Consider the following 15,700-nt stretch of genomic DNA (forward strand, 5'->3'; position numbering starts at 1 on the left):
CCTCTTTTCCCATGTTTTTTTTTTTTATATAGAAAATATTTATGTTTACTGATCCTTGTCTAGTTCACAATAAAAAAGAAATTCAGAAAAAAAGTTAAGCATAGATAAGGAGACTATTCTATTGGCTTCTCTAGAGTTCAAGAAGTTTAAGAAATCCCTAAGCTGTTCTAAACTCCTCCCTCCCGGACTGGCTAGGTGATTTCCCCACAGCACTGGAGAACCTGCAGTCAGCCCATATACTATTCTGGGTACTGTGCCCTGTTAAAATGTGCCCTGCTAAGGGCCTCAGAGGCCCTAGAGATGGGCTGAGGGTTAGTGGGAAGTGGGGAATGGAGGGGGAAGAAAGGAAGGAAAACAGGTGCCAGACGATATCCCTGGGCATGGAAAGGTAGGAGGACAGCATTAAGCCAAAGGCTTTTTGGAAGATTTGAGCTGTGCCTTAGGAGGCTCCTGGAAGACAGACTGTCGTTTAGCGTGTCACTGACTCTCCAGGTCCTGGACTGGTGTCCCACACCGAGCAGACACCGACACACCAGACTCTCACTCCGCTGTGTGGGGCAGCCGTAGGTGGGAATCCAGAGCCAAAAGGAGATGCCCAGCTGTCCTTGGGGAGGACAGGCCTGGAGTGGTGGGAATCTCCCTGCCCTTCAGGTGAGCCCGGCCTCCTCTAGGTCCTCAGGCAGGATGCGGCCCTTCTGGCCAGCCTTGGCCTTGTGACTCCATCTTGGCCACCTTCTTCTTGCGCAGGTTCTTGCGCCACTTGTCCTGATGTCTTTCTTGACTTTTGGGGTGAGCCCTGAAACTCTCCTCTGACAGGGACCCACTCTTGGGGCAGTTAAGTGGTTTCATTCAGATTAGCCCAGGACCACTCCCTACTTAGCTGAACTTAAGTGGTCTCATTTAGCTGAAGATCTGGAACTGATATTGCCATCCACCTTCTATGGAGTTGAGTCCAGGATCACTCCTACTTAGCTCAAACTTAAATGGTCTTATTCAATTGGAAATCTTGGCCTGGGGGCAGTGACAGCCTTGCATTCAATGGAAATTTCAGTCTCAGATTTTCTATTAAAGGACAATTTGGGGCTCAATTTGGGGCTCATTTCATTGCAGAGTGTCTGAAGCAGGATCAAGCCATGCTAAGGGAGCTCTCCTTGGCATAGCTGCCTACCAGGGCACTGTGAAGACATTCTCTTCTCAGCATTAACCTCTCTTTATCTCTCTGCCAGGATTTCTCTGCTAGGACTTTATCTCTCTGTCAGGACCTTGCTACTGAGGAAGTCAGCCTCCTAGCAAAGGACTTTTGCCAGTCTAAATTTTTGAGTTCGTGAATTCTTTCACATTGGACCTGCATGACCAAAGAGGGGTTCCCACAACTTTCTGCACTGCCACTAGCCGCATCATTTGGTTCCCTGAGCAGAAATAACCTCATCAGTCCTCCGCTGCTGCATCTTCTCTACCCCGTGCTCTTCTCCCACTGCTGCTTCCTCTGAGCCTGGCGCTTCGCCTTGAGTTTCAAGGCTGCCTTCCGAAGCTCTTCCTTATTTGGATTTTCACACTTTGTACAGAAGGTTTATACACTTCATTTTAGTTTCCATCTCCCAGGCCTTCTCCTCCTTCAGCTCCTCGAGCTTGTTCTGGCAGGCCAGCACATGCTCCAACAGCTGTCTTCAGTTTTCCATCAGATGGGTCAGGTTCCCCTTCACGCTGCTTTTTTTCCTTCTTCTGGGCCTTGCTGTCCGGCCCCTCGTTCACCTCAATTTGTTTGAATACCAGTAAGGACGCATTCCGTGGATCCCCCTTTGGGGGCTCTGGGCCAGCCTCTTTGGCTCCAGCTTGAGCTTTGCCCGCCCTCCCCTTGGCCCTGATCTCCTTGTCTTTCTGCTTCTTCCTCTCCCACTCCTGCTTTCTCCACTGTCTCTCCTCCAGGGCTGCCGGAGACAGCTCCTTGGTGTGGCCTTGACCACTAGCTTCCTTTATTTTCTCATGCAGCTGCTGGTGCAGAAAGTCCATGGCTAGGAAGGAGCCTGGCTTGCTGGCAGGAGCAACTGTGGGGCCTCCATTGGAGCTGGATCCTGCCTTCTCCCCTGTGATGGCAGGGCTCTAGGAGCTTCAGATTTGCTGTCAGAGTGCTTATTCTGGATCCTGTTGGTCTTTCCATCCTGCTTCTGAGACTTTGGGGTCCAGTGTGTTTTAGATCACCAGATTTGGGAGCTCATTTCTGTTTCTATAGTTCCACACTCTGCTGGGAACAGATTTTCTTGGCTAGATCCCGCAGGTAGGAGTCTGGCCACCAGTGATGTCATTGGGAAAGGGCAGAAATCACTGAATCCTGTTGGAAAACTCAATTGCCCCTTCAGAGGCATTGGGAGTTCCTGGAAGAACTTTTCCACTGTTCAGGGCCTCCAGCAAGCATGAGGTCACTTTACTCCCTGACTCAATTTTTTCAGCTGTAAAATGGAATTCAGAACAGTACTCACCTCATAGGGTTGTGAGAATGAAATGAGATAATATTTGTACTATGTTTAACACATAGTACACACTTAATAAATGTTCATCGACTCTCCTCCTTTCCTTGACTCTATTTGTGTTGATGAAAGGAGTTTCCTCATAGAGAATTCTCTAAACCAATGAAATCACAGGTCCAGTCCAAAGAAAAAAGAATGTACTTGTTGTGAGACTCAAATAATAAATAAAATGCTTTGCAGACCTCAAATCTCCATATTCATGTCAGCTGTAAATGAATGCTAAATGCTGTGGATATAAATACAAAATAAAGTCTCTTAGAGTGTTAAGATTTCTTTTCCTGAGTTCAAATCTGTCCTTACACACTTAGTAGCTGTGGGACCCTAGTTAAATCACTTAATCCCATTTGTCTCAGTTTCTTCATCTGTAAAATGAGTTGGAGAAGGAAATGGCCAACCTCTCCAGTATCTTTGCCAAGAAAATCCCACCCATAGAGTTCCTTCACAACTGGACAGTAACAGAGAATTCCTTAGTCAAGAAGCTTATATTTTAGGAAAAGTAAGAGTGACCCCAAGAAGCTGTAGAATTCATAGGGGCTATCCCTTTTGGGCAGTCAGATTAAACCAGGTAGAAGGTAACTCATTGGTGAGTTAGGGGCATATATATCCCAAGCCTGGGGAGACTTCTCATGGTAGAATGGGCAGATGAGAATAATTGTTCCAATGGCCATGAAGGTGCTTAGAGCTTGCTCAGACATGAAAGTCACCAAAGTCACCCACTGTATCCTGGACCACTGCCAGTCTTTTGTCCTTCTACTGGACTCCATGAATTTGGAAGAAAGAGGGCGGTCAACGACTTTGTGCAACTCTACCTCACTGAAATCCAATTTAAGTGTAAGTCAAAAAGTTCAGTTGAAAAGGAACTCTTTGTGACCCCATTGGGGTCTTCTTGACAAAGATTTTGGAGTGGTTTTGATGGGGGTGAACCCTGAGACTGTCCCCATGACTTTTGGGGGGAAACCATGGGAGTGAGCTCTGAAACTCTCTTTCAGGGCAGTTAAGTGGTTTCATTAATATTAGCCCAGGACCACTTCCAGTAGCTAGAACTTAAGTGGTCTCATTCAGCTGGAAATCTGGACCTGGTGTTTCTACTGAGTGGATTAGCCCAGGACCAGTCCCAGTAACTTGAATTTAAGTGGTCTCATTCAACTGGAAATCTAGGCCTGGGAGCAGAAGTCTGAAGTAGGATTATGGTTTGCCAAGGGACCTTTCCTCTTGGCACAGCTGCCTACCAGGACTCTTGCCTGCTGTGAAGACATTCTATTCTCAATGATAGATAACCTTTATTTCCCTAACATTTTCCCTTGTCACTAAGAAGTCTATCTTCCTAGCAAAGCTGTTTCTCAGTGCCAATAAAAATCCCTTTTGCTATTCAGACTTTTTGGATTCATGAATTCTTTCACATTGGACCTGCGTCTCCAACCAAAGAGGGGATTCTCACATTAATTCTCTACTACTAGACCCACATCAGTTTGCCATTTTCTTTTCCAGCTCATTTTATAAATGAGAAAACTAAGATAAAAAGGCAATTTTGGTCAGAGAAGTCCCAGAGGTGCTTGTTGGAGCCATAATGGAGTCAATACACCAAAAGCAGTAGTAAAGTTAGTTTAATTACAATTCCCATATTAAGATGCAGAGCAAAGAGAAAGAAAGCAGTGCTGTGGGGGTGACAGACTGGGTAGGATGTGATATGTTGTCTTGATCTGGAACCAGCTAAGTATAGTGTGGGTTGGGTGAGTGTGTGATCACTCATGCACTCAATCATCAGTTTTTTTGGGGGGGGCAGGTGGAAGGGGAAGTTCTAAAACTGGATGGATCAAATGCCCCCAGGGGTGCTCTGGACTTTGGAGGTCCTGTCATTGTTATCATCTTTTTTAGCTCTAATGGATTATGATTTGATGGTGTGTTAGGAAGCAGAATACTGGAAATAGTCTTTCCTTCTTTGCTCAATGCAAAATTCAAATAGGATAACTACACATTATTATTTAATAGATTCATTCATGGAACAGATCAAATCATTCTTTCTCCCAGCCGCATTTAAAAATATTCCCTCTGCCCCCACCCCAGGATCAATCCATGTTAATGTTATCTATTAAGATACCAATCTTATAACAACTTTTCTCAACAACCTTAATATTTTGGATCAGGACAAGCCTGGTTAATATAGGGATTCAGACGAAGGATTAAAATAACAATTCTAACTGTTAGAAACATTTGCAGGCATATAAAATTCAATGCAAAGAAATTTACTTAACAAGAGAAGATTTTGAAAAAGTACAATCACTGATCCAAGTGGACAGGCTTCCCTGTTTCTGTAGGGGCAGCTCCCAATTACCCAGTTTCAGGACTTTGGTGACATTCTTGCCTTTTCTCTCTCCTTTAACTTCCTTTAACATTTCCTTTTCCTTTCCTTTAACATCAGCTACTAAGTTTTATCAATTCTGTCTCCACAATATCTCTTGCTTCCACCCCCTTCTTTTCACTCATGATAATAGCTAGCATTTATATAGTGTCTATTATGTGCCAGGCACTAAGCGCTTAACAAATCTCATAACAACCCTGGGAGATAGGTGCCATTATTATCTGCATCTTACAGTTGAGGAAACTAAAGGAGAAATGAAATTAGTTGCCCAAGAGCACACATCTAGTATCTGAGACACCCAGATTTTCCTGACTCTCTAGCTCTAATTCTGTATCCACCTAGCTGCCTCACCACAACTGCACTAATTTAGAAGCTTATCATTACATGCTTGAACAACGGACACTCTTCTGGTTTCCTCTTTCTCCAAGCAATTTTCCACAAAGCTGTCAAAATGTTCTTACCAAGACTCAGGATAGACCTAAGTCAAAAATATGGAATCCCTGTGGCTCTTTATTGCCTGAAGGATGAAATACAAACTCTCATCCCTGGCCTTTAAGAGCATCTGTAATGTGTTTCCAGCTGTCCTTTTTGGTCTTTTTTTGCATTGTGCCCTTTATGTACTTTGTGTTTCAGCCAAGCTGACATGGTCAGTATCATGTTCTATTCCTGCTTCCATCTATTAGCATAGTCTGTTCCCTGTGTTTGGAATAGTCCCTCCCCTCAAGAAGCTTACATCTTATACAAGATAATACATAAAAGGAAACTAAAGGGGCAGCTAAATGGTGCAATGGTTAGAGCACCAGCCCTGAAGTCAGGAGAACCTGAGTTCAAATCTGCCCTCAGACACTTAACACTTCCTACCTGTGTGACCCTGGACAAGTCACTTAAATCCAATTGCCTCAGGGAAAAAAAATAAAAAGGAAACTAAAAAGTGAAGGAAATTAAAGGGGCAACTAGGTGGTGCAGTGGTTAGAGCACCAGCCCTGAAGTCAGGAGGACCTGAGTTCAAATCTGCCCTCAGACATTTAACACTTCCTAATTGTGTGACCCTGGATAAGTCACTTAACCCCAATTGCCTCAGGGAAAAAAAATTTAAAAAGGAAATTAAAAAGTGGGGGTAGGCAAGGGAAAAGGAGAAGGTGCCCACATGGAGGCATGGTGGAGAAAATCTAGAGAGCTGCTGGCTCACCACCAGTTAGAAGTGACTGGCTGTAGCATTTTTTTAAAATGGAGGTTATCTGTCTACATGTTGTTTTCCTTGGTTGTTATTTTTTATCTTTTTATTCCCAGTGGCTAATGCAGTGTCTTGTAAACAGTAGGTATTTAATACTTGCTGAACTAAGTCAAGCCTTTTCCCCTTCCCCTCCACTTTCCCATTTGGCAGATGAACCAAAGGTTGGGACAGGATGAACCTCAGATAGAGAAGGTCTGCAGAGGGGCTCAGGCTCTGGGTTTTTTTGCTCTTTGTTAGAGAAGAAGAGCTCTCATTAACCAGTTTTGTTTGCTCAGGAAGGATGATCCAGCCATTTTTCCATTTTCAGAGGACCACAGAGCTGGATTCTTGCAAAGGGGGCAGTGGCAAGATCTGACATAGGAAGGCAAAATTTCTTGGCCCTGGAGATAGCCAAGTCCGCCAAAATAACAATAACAATAATAGTGGCATCTGGTTGGTCTAGTCAGTGTGATTTCCTTCCTTCCAGGAACTCTGAGCGTTTGTGCAGACATTACCTCATGGATCTTTCCCCCTAGGGAGGAAACTAAACATCACCTATTATTATCCCAAATAGAATATGAAGAAACTGAGGTAAAGAGAGATTAAATGCATTGCCTCAAGAAACTGGGCTAATCAGAGGTTGTGATTGGGACTCCTGCCTCCCAAAACCAGTCCTCGGGCCTTTGAGACCGCACTGACCACCAGCATTCACTCCAGCCTCACCTTGTGAGCCATTTGCATCCCCATCTGTGCGATGTGCATCTGTCATCCCAGCTGATGCTTAGTCATGCTTAATGCAAAACCTCAAACTAAAGGCCTTTATCAATCTATGTCAGTGTGTCTCTAACTGGGGATCGTGGGCATGTTGCCAAAGGGTTGCACAGACTGAATGCTTTTATCCTGACCTCCCCAGAGTAGTGGGAATAATCATGATGGATCAGGCCGGCTGGCTGCTTCTCATGGAGCCACTGCATCTTAGTGGGGGTCCCGCAGTGGGGGCTCTGGATCTAGTCACCAACTTGGTAGGATTTTGAAGCTCAGGTTTACCGGTTTACTCTAGGGAGATTTGGCAGGGAATCTATTTAAGCTAACCAAGCTCCCAAGGGACTAATCCGGAGATCAAAATGCCAGCTTATTAGTTGTAGGGGGACATGAATTCGGCCTGGTGGTCTGCTCACTCTGAAGGCCAGACTCTAAGTGAGGAGGGGCAGGTGGGAGAGGAGGGAGGGTGACAATAGCACTAGAGCAAAAAGATTTGGATGATAAAACCCAAAGGGGTATTTTTATCAAGAAGTGGGGAGAAGCTTGTGTAAGGAAAGTAGGGATGGTATGAGACCCAGGAAGAGGAATTAAGACAGATAAGAGTCTATTGATAAAGAATAACACCAAAGCACTGTACTTAAAGGAAGAATTGGGAACTCTGAAAGGAATGGAAAATATATTTTCTTGAAGTTTCAGACAAATTGAAGGGAATAAAGAGGTTCTCAAAAGATGAGTAGGTTCTAAATGAGCTGCCTCAGACAGTTGGTCAGGTCCTGTGGAAACCAAGGGCAACCTCAGACAAGCTTCAGTTTCCTGACACTCCTAATTTCTCTGGCTCTGGCCCACACTTACTTTTGATGAATTTTGGGAACCCAGTTAAGCAAAATCCCAATCTTTCCCCCTTTACAGACAACTCCCAGAGATTCACTTCCCACCCAAACAAAGGGACTTTTAGAGTGTCTGATAGAAGGTGGGACTGACAGAGACTCAATAAGTCAGGAGGCAGAGAATACCTGTCTTTCCATTTCTCCACTGCAGCAATGCAGCAAAGAGGTTCTCTAAACCTCTGTGTCTTCTGTATTTACTCATGGAACTTGTAGAAAAAAGCTTGGATTGAGACATAACTCATAAATAAAAACTAGGAGGGGTTTGCCAGAGTTATAACTTTTTTTAAATGAAATTTTATTTAATTTTCAGTTCAGAATTCTTTTTTTCTTATCTTCTTTCTCCCCCATTGAGAAAACAAGGGGAAAAAATGGTTACAAATATGTAGAGTCAAGAAAGGATAGTCTACTCTCGGATCTGTGGAGAAGGAAGGAATTTACAACCAAAGAAGAATTAGAGTACATTATGAAATGCAAAATGAATAATTTTGATTATAGCGAGTTAAAAAGTTTTTGTACAAACAAAAGCAATGCAGACAAAATTAGAAGCAAAGTAGAAAACTGGGAAAAAATGTTTACTTCCAAGGGTTCTGATAAAGGCCTTATTTCTAAATTATATAGAGAATTATTCAAAATTATAAGAATACAAATCATTCTCCAACTGATAAATGGTCAAAGGATATGAATAGACAATTTTCAGATGAAGAAATTAATACATTTCTAGTCATATGAAAAAATGCTCATTATTGATCAGAGAAATGCAAATTAAGACAATCCTGAAGTACCATTATACTCCTCTCAGATTGGCTAAAATTACAAGAAAAGATAATTAAAATTGGAGGGAATGTGAGGGACCCTAATACTTTGTTGGTGGAGTTGTAAACTTAACTAACTATTCTGAAGAGCAATTTGCAACTATGCCCAAAGGGCATTCAAATTGTGAATATCCTTTGATCAGCAGTGTCTCTACTGGGCCTGTATCCCAAAGAAATCATAAAAAAGAGAAAAGGACTCACATGTGCAAAAATGTTTTATGTAGTGGCAAGAAATTGGAAACTAGATGCATGCCCATCAGTTGGAGAATGGCTGAATAAGTTATGGTATATGAATGTTATGAAATATTATTGTTCTATAAGAAAGATCAGCAGGATGATTTCAGAAAGGCCTAAAGACTTGCATGAACTGATGCTAAGTAAAGCAAGTAAAACCAAGAGAACATTGTACACTGCAACAGCAAGATTATTCAATGATCAATTCTAATGGACATGGCTCTTTTCACCAATGAGGTGATTCAGGGCAATTCCAATAGACTTATTATGATGGAGAAAGCTATCTACTTTTAGAAAGAGCTATGGAGACTGAATGTGGATTAAAGCATAGTATTTTCATCTTTTTATTGTTGTTTCTTTGCTTTTTGTTTTCTTTCTTATTTTTTTTCCTGATTTTTCTTGTGCAGCATGATAAATGTAGAAATATGTATAGAAGAATTGTACATGTTTAACACATATTGGATTATTTGTTGCCTGGGAAAGGGAGTGGGAGAAGGGAGGGAGAAAAACTTTGGAATACAAGGTTTTGCAAGGGTGAATGTTGAAAACTATCTTTGCATGAATTTTTGAAATTAAAAAGCTATTATTAAAAAAACTCAAAAAAAAAAATACGTATAGTCAAACAAAAAAATCACTGTACTAGGCCAGGCCAAATCCCCTCTACCCTCAAAACAAAAACAAAAACAAAAACATGTCTTATTCTGCATTCTAAGTTCATCACTACTGTCTAGAAGTGGGTAGCATGTTTCACCCTGAGTCTTCTGAAATGGAGATTGGTCATTGTGTTGAATAATGTTACTAAATCTTGATTATCTTTTTTTTTTTTTTTTTGCTGAGGCAATTGGGGTTAATTGACTTGCCTAGAGTCACATAGAAGTCTTGATTATGTTTTACAACATTGTTGTCACTGTATAAATCATTTTGGTTCTGTTTCCTACACTTTGCATCAATTCTAATACAAGTCTTTCCAGGTTTCTCTACAACCATCTCCTTCCTTGTTTCTTACAGCATAATAGTTTTCCATCGCTTTCATATACCATTACTTGTTCAGTCTTTCCAAATTTCTGGACACTGCTGCCTTAGTTTGCAATTCTTTGCTAAGTGTTTATGTACATATAGGTCCTTTTCTTCTTTCTGTGATCTCTTTGGAGTATCAAAGGTAAGAGAGGAAGAAGAAAAGAATAAGCATTTATAGAGTATCCACTATGTGCCTGGTATTGTGCTAAGCAATTACAAACCTTACCTCCTTTGGTCCTCACAACAATCCTTTGAGGGAAATGTTATCATTTCCCCCTTTCCTAATTGAGGAAGCTGAGGCAGATAGTGACTTCTTGAAGCTCATAAGCTATCTGGAACTAGATTTGAATCATTATTGACTGTAGATGCAGCTTTCTATCTACTGGGTCAACTAACTGCTTCTACCAATCTAGTAGACTGTTATTACTGGGTTTACTGGTCAGAGATGAGACATGGAACTAAAAATATGGAGCTAAGACTTTTGAACAAAGCAAGCAAAACTCACTTTACTTCTTTCCAAAAGGCTGACACAGTCTGACCTGGGCCTTTGAGTCCCAGCAGGCTAGGAGCTCTGGGGAAGTCCAGTGCTCATATACTCAAAAGGATCAGTTAGGCCATATGTTGACATTACCTTATAGGCATCCCTGTATTAGGATGGCCCCCTTAATTCCATTCACCTTTAGGATTTTTGATGGACAGGTATAACCTCACATCATCCTGGCAACCTATTTCAACTCTGTTCTTTTTTCTTTTCTAATTTCTTTTCCTAATAACTTCCCCCCCCCCCATAATAATAGTCTATATGCCATATAGAATGGATGTTCAAGTAACTTAAACAGACATCTTCTCTGATGAATTCTTAACTTTTTTTTTTTAATTGACCACATGTTGAAAGAAACATTGGTTTATGTTTTTGGAGAATGTATGCTCCATGATGGATGGCCATGATTTCTTTTCTTTCTTTCTTTCTTTCTTGTTTTTTTTTTTTTTTTTTGTCTTTGAAATTTCAATGCTATGTATAACCTGATATAATAAGGACTCTGTGGTCCCCCTGATCTTTGTGGGGAGGGATGGTGTCTTACCCCTCAACACAACCTATATCAGATTGCTTGCTATATCAGGATGGAGGGAGAAAAATTTGGAGCTCAAAATCTTTCAAAAAAATTACCTTTATGTGTAATTTGGAAAAAAGAAACTTTAGTGCCTAGTATTTGTGCGTATTTAATAACTGTTGAATTGAAATGAATTTAGTGGCTCTAGTCCCAGCTGTCACTAAACTGCTTTGTGACCTTAAATAGGAAAATTTCCTTCTCTGGATCTCAATTTCTCTCTCTCTCTCTCTCTCTCTCTCTCTCTCTCTCTCTCTCTCTCTCTCTCTCTCTCTCTTTTAAATTAAAGCTTTTTATTTTCAAAACATATGCATGGATAATTTTTCAACATTGTGGGTCTCAATTTCTCAAAATGGGGGTTTACATACATAATTTAAAAGCACAGATTTGGTTATGTGTAAGAAGTTTCAGAGGCTACTTGTTTAGTATGGGATCAAATACAAATGGATTGGGGGTCTGGCACATGGCCAGACCACCTAAGGTGATTTCATCCAAATGGAAAAACCTAGAGAGCTGCTTTTGGGAGACTGAGGCCTGTAGTACATGTGAACATTCTATGTGGTCTGGAGCAGTCTTTCTCCATTGGCTGGAAGCCAGAACTGTCTTTAAAATGGCCTGTTTCAGCACCTTTGGCAGCTTTTGTGATAGTTTCTGAGGGAGGAGGAGACTCTACTCACTGTCAGTGAGATCGTGTGGTAAAGGAGAAGGGTCCTAAAATCTCCCTCTATTTCTAAGAAATAAGTCTAGGTCTTTTTTTTTTTTTTCCATTTGTGGTTGTTTATATATATATATATATATATATATATTTTTTTTTTTTGGGGGGGTCTGGGTCTTTAAGCTTTTTCTTTTCTTCCTTCCTTCCTTCCTTCCTTCCTTCCTTCCTTCCTTCCTTCCTTCCTTCCTTCCTTCCTTCCTTCCTTTTCTTTTATTTATTTCTTAGGTACATGGAAGTGGAGTTTTTTATTTGTTCTGGAGGCTTGAGCCCCAGTGATCCCTGGATCCAGGAATTGAGGTTAGATATTTGAAGCCAGTCTGCAGCAAGGCAATGAGGAACAACATCTAGGAAACTCCAGATCAGCAAGAGCTGACACTGAAGATGACTTTGGACATGAATTTGGTGGGATTAATGCTATATAGTAATTGAGCTAATCTGTGAATGTAATTCTACTTTCTCTCCTTACTTTTCAGAGACAGAAAATGATCTAAGATGGGATTGTCTCCTGGGTACTGGAGAAAATGTTTGTTCATTTGTTCTAACCATATTTTTGAAGTAAATATTCCTTTGTAAAAACTAATCTGATGTTGCAATAGAATTGAGATACTAGTTACTGGGTCCCTAAAAATGGGGGTGAGGGAGAGGGAAACCCAGTTGATGGGAATTTGAGTGGATTATATCAAAAAGAGGCACAGTCAAAGACTTCAGCGTACCTGAGAACTATGAAGGGCATAAAATGTAACAAGCCTGGTCTGATAGAAAGGCTCCAGTCAGACTACTCTGTTTAGCATTTAAAATTCTTCATAGATTATACATTTATCTTCCTAATGTATTTTGCATTTCACTCAAACTGGACAACTCATTGTCCCCAAACTGGAGAATCCATTTCTCTCCTCCATGGGCTATCCTCATCCTTTCCTCAATTCCATCTCATTCTGTTCTCTTCAAGGATCAGTAAGTACCTCCTTTTCCAACAGGCTCTTCATTAGTTCTCCTCCCCAGTCACTTTATATTAATTTTATTATATGTTTATTACATCCCCTCCTTCTCTTGCCCAGCCCTTTACCCATAGAATGCAAAATTCCGGGGGGTGGGGCAGATGTTATGAGCAGGCCATTTAATCATTTGGGGATATACTGGTGGTCCTCTATGAGAGGGCTGAGCTAAATATCCTCTGATCCCTCAGTAAATCAGTCAATAAGTATGAAAGAGACCATTCTTTGCCTCAATTGCTACCTAATCTTAATCACTGAATGGGTACAGCCTCAGTCAAACTGAGACCTCTTAAAGAGCTTAGCTTAAAAAGGCCTAGGTCACCCATTGCATCCAGGGCCATCTCTAATCATCCTGATCTATATCTGGCCATTGGACTCAGATGGCTCTGGAGGGGAAAATGAGGCAGGTGACCTTGCACAGCCCTCCCTGACTTAAGTCCAATTCACTTACATGTCATGGGATTACTTCCCTGATATCTTCAAGAACAAAGGACAAATAACAACAATTTATCAAGCACTTAATGTGTTAGCTCTGTGTTAAGCACAAAGGATAAAATAAAGCGGAAAAAAATTTTTTTTCACATGCCTTCTGACCCTAAATTTGTGATTTTATGATCCTATAATGGTCTCACTTTTGCATTTACATCCTCAGTGCTTAGTGCAATTACTGACATTGAGAAGATGCTAAATAAATGCTTGTTGATTGGTTGAATACTTCCAACTATGAATTCTGTGAATTCCTATTTCATTCAGACTTATGCTTACAATGCACCCCTCCCCCTTTTTTGTCTCCATATACTTCAGAAACATTTCTCAATGATTGCATTTTGGGTTGGCTGATGTCTAATGACATGGGGACATTATTCTCTTCAAAAAACCAAATCTAGATTACATAGTAGAAAGAAAGTAGTAGAAAGTCCTGAGTCTTCCTTTGGATGGCCAGTCCCTCCCATGGTATATGGACTTTTATTTATTACCATCACCCATCATAGAAGGCCTTTTTCCTTGACTCGGGAAATGTGACTTCCTTTCAAATTTTACCTTAATAATCTTTTGCCCTGCACCTTGGAAATCACTTTACTTGGAGCTCTGTATCCACTGTTACAGGTGGTAACTACTTCTCACCTAGTTTGGAACCCCTCCCTTGATTAAACTAGAGTCTTAGAAGTCTTAGAGAAGAGAAGGAAGAGATATAGGTGATGATTTCTGGGGGCCAGTTTGCAGCAGGAGGGAGATATGAACTCCCACTGTTCTGACCTATGCTGTTCCTAGAAAGAAGACCCTTGTTAGAGAGATGGATTCTCCAGGTTGCATCTTGGTGATTACTGCTGACAACCTCACCTTAACATTGGAGCCTCTATTGTTTTTCCACTGAACTCTTTGGCAAGGACTTCTTCCTCCTGAAATTATATTTATTTAGCTTCTCCAATCACTTTCCAGATGCCTTTTCAAAGACATTTTCATTGTCACCGTCAGGATCTGAAGAGAGGTCTGCAGATCCCGGGAGATTCCCTTCTTTCTGGGAATCTGCAGAAAGCCTCCCCAAAGGGAGATAATTGATAGGAGAAGCAAGAGAGGACATGAGATACAGGACAATAACACCATCTTCCATTTTATTTTATTTTTCAATTTACCAGAATTTATCCTTTCTTTTCTCATACCTAATTTAAAAAGAAAAAGAAAACATTTGTAATAAAAATGCAAAATCAAAACAAATTCCCACATCTCCACACACACATATATATCTCTTATTATTTGTCCTGAATCTATCACCTCTCTTAAGAAATAGGTAGCACGGAATCATGGTTTATCATAGCATTCTTCAGTCTTTTAGAGTTTTTTGTCTTGATACTGTTATTATAGTATCAGTTATTTTCTTGGTTCTGCTCACTTTATTCTGCATCAGTTCAAACACTTCTTCATAGGTTTCTCTGACCCATTTTGTCATTTCTTATAGCACAATAGTATTCTATTACATGCACATATCATAACTTGCCAGTCATTTTCTGATAGTTACTGTCTTAGTTCTTAATATTTTGCCACTGCAAGATTTCTGTACATATTGATTGAGTCCTTTCCCTCTTTTTTTTTTTTTTTAATTTCTTTGGGGTATAGAGCTTAATAGGGGTATTTCTAAGTCAAAGAATATAAGCAGTTTAATGACCTTTTGCTCTCCAGAATGGTTATACTAATTCAAAACTCTACCAGTAGTACATTAATATTTTTGTTTTCCCACAGCTCTGCCAACATTGGTCATTTTTCTTTTTTCTTTTTTCCTTCTTTTCTCATCTTGATAGGGCAGTATCATGTCAAGGCTTCTAATAGAAAATTTGAACCTATCAAGAACATGACTGAAGGATGATTTTGGACTTTCTATCTCTATTCAGCTTCTGTTTTTTTTTTTTTTTCCTAAAGTAAAATCAACTTTTCCTTCTTCCTGATTGGGGACTTGTTGGTTTCTAAGTTTCCGCCTGTCTCTAAATTTTTGATTCTATAATACTACAACATGAGGCATCTTGTAAGTATATTGGGATGGTATGCCAGCAGCAGACAGTATTGGCAATAATTAGCCTTGGCTAACCTATTCTTGGTTACAATTCACAAAGGGATCAGTTTAGCCAGAGCCTGTAAAAAATGGTGGTGGTGAGGCGGGGTGGGGAAGGATGGGAAACAAGAAGCCATGTGCATAATGCAAAGATCCTTTTCCAACATCCTTCAGCAGGGGAGCCCAAGAGAATAAATAAAAGATCTTTGCAGACCATCTGACTGGGTCACAGAGTCTGCCACTGATTCTCTCCCCCTATCTATCTTCTATCTCCTATCATCTATCTGTCTATCTCTCTCTGTCCCTAGCCTTCTATGTATCTATCTGTGTCTCTATCTCTGTCTACACAGTGGATTGCTGTCACACCTTGTGATGACAGCCGGACATTGTGTCAGAAGTCAGCTCGGCTGTACTATACAATAGAATTCTGACTGTTGGGGAGCTGGAATCCACATGATGGCTGATGGACAGCCAGCACCATTTGGCTGGCTGAGCACAGCTAACATGCGTGCCGCCTGCCAGGCTTA

The 15,700-nt window shown here is 40.9% G+C and overlaps 1 pseudogene; it reads right to left on the bottom strand.

The window, feature by feature from the left end:
- Positions 1–647: 647 nt before the first annotated feature.
- LOC127557161 (surfeit locus protein 6-like) lies at positions 648–6,866 on the bottom strand (annotated as a pseudogene).
- Positions 6,867–15,700: the final 8,834 nt, after the last annotated feature.

Source organism: Antechinus flavipes, chromosome 3 (genome assembly GCF_016432865.1).
Source record: "Antechinus flavipes isolate AdamAnt ecotype Samford, QLD, Australia chromosome 3, AdamAnt_v2, whole genome shotgun sequence".
Lineage (NCBI taxonomy): Eukaryota > Metazoa > Chordata > Mammalia > Dasyuromorphia > Dasyuridae > Antechinus > Antechinus flavipes.